This window comes from Lolium rigidum, chromosome 7, assembly GCF_022539505.1.
Source record: "Lolium rigidum isolate FL_2022 chromosome 7, APGP_CSIRO_Lrig_0.1, whole genome shotgun sequence".
In the NCBI taxonomy this organism is placed as follows: Eukaryota; Viridiplantae; Streptophyta; class Magnoliopsida; order Poales; family Poaceae; genus Lolium; species Lolium rigidum.
This window is the reverse complement of record NC_061514.1, coordinates 57203839-57204953: the sequence shown is the minus strand read 5'-3', so window position 1 is coordinate 57204953 and position 1115 is coordinate 57203839.

The window sequence follows — 1115 nt, the reverse complement described above, 5'->3', positions numbered from 1 at the left end:
TTGATTGTGTTTCTATTATGGCTTTGGTTCAACATTTCGTATTACTATAACAATATGCATGCTCCAACCATTAAGGTGGTAGATCTCTCTTACTTCAGACAAGACGGACATGCATAGCAACTCACATGATATTCAACAAAGAATAGTTGATGGCGTCCCCAGAAGCATGGTTATCGCACAACAAGCAACTTAATAAGAGATAAAGTGCGTAAGTACATATTTAATACCACAATAGTTTTTAAGCTATTTGTCCCATGAGCTATATATTGCAAAGGTGAATGATGGAATTTTAAAGGTAGCACTCAAGCAATTTACTTTGGAATGGCGGATAAATACCATGTAGTAGGTAGGTATGGTGGACACAAATGGCATAGTGGTTGGCTCAAGTATTTTGGATGCATGAGAAGTATTCCCTCTCGATACAAGGTTTAGGCTAGCAAGGTTATTCGAAACAAACACAAGGATGAACGGTGCAGCAAAACTCACATAAAAGACATATTGTAAACATTATAAGATTCTACACCGTCTTCCTTGTTGTTCAAAACTCAATACTAGATGTTATCTAGACTCTAGAGAAACCAAATATGCAAACCAAATTAGCAAGCTCTAAGTATTTCTTCATTAATGGGTGCAAAGTATATGATGCAAGAGCTTAAACATGAGCACAACAATTGCCAAGCATCAAATTATCCAAAACATTTTAGAATTACTACATGTAGTATTTTCCAATTCCAACCATATAACAATTTAACGAAGAAGAAACTTCGCCATGAATACTATGAGTAGAGCCTAAGGACATACTTGTCCATATGCTACAGCGGAGCGTGTCTCTCTCCCATAAAGTGAATGCTAGGATCCATTTTATTCAAACAAAATAAAAACAAAAACAAACTAACGCTCCAAGCAAAGTGCATAAGATGTGACGGAATAAAAATATAGTTTCAGGGAGGAACTCGATAATGTTGTCGATGAAGAAGGGGATGCCTTGGGCATCCCCAAGCTTAGACGCTTGAGTCTTCTTAAAATATGCAGGGGTGAACCACCGGGGCATCCCCAAGCTTAGAGCTTTCACTCTCCTTGATCATATTGCATCATACTCCTCTCTTGATCCTTGA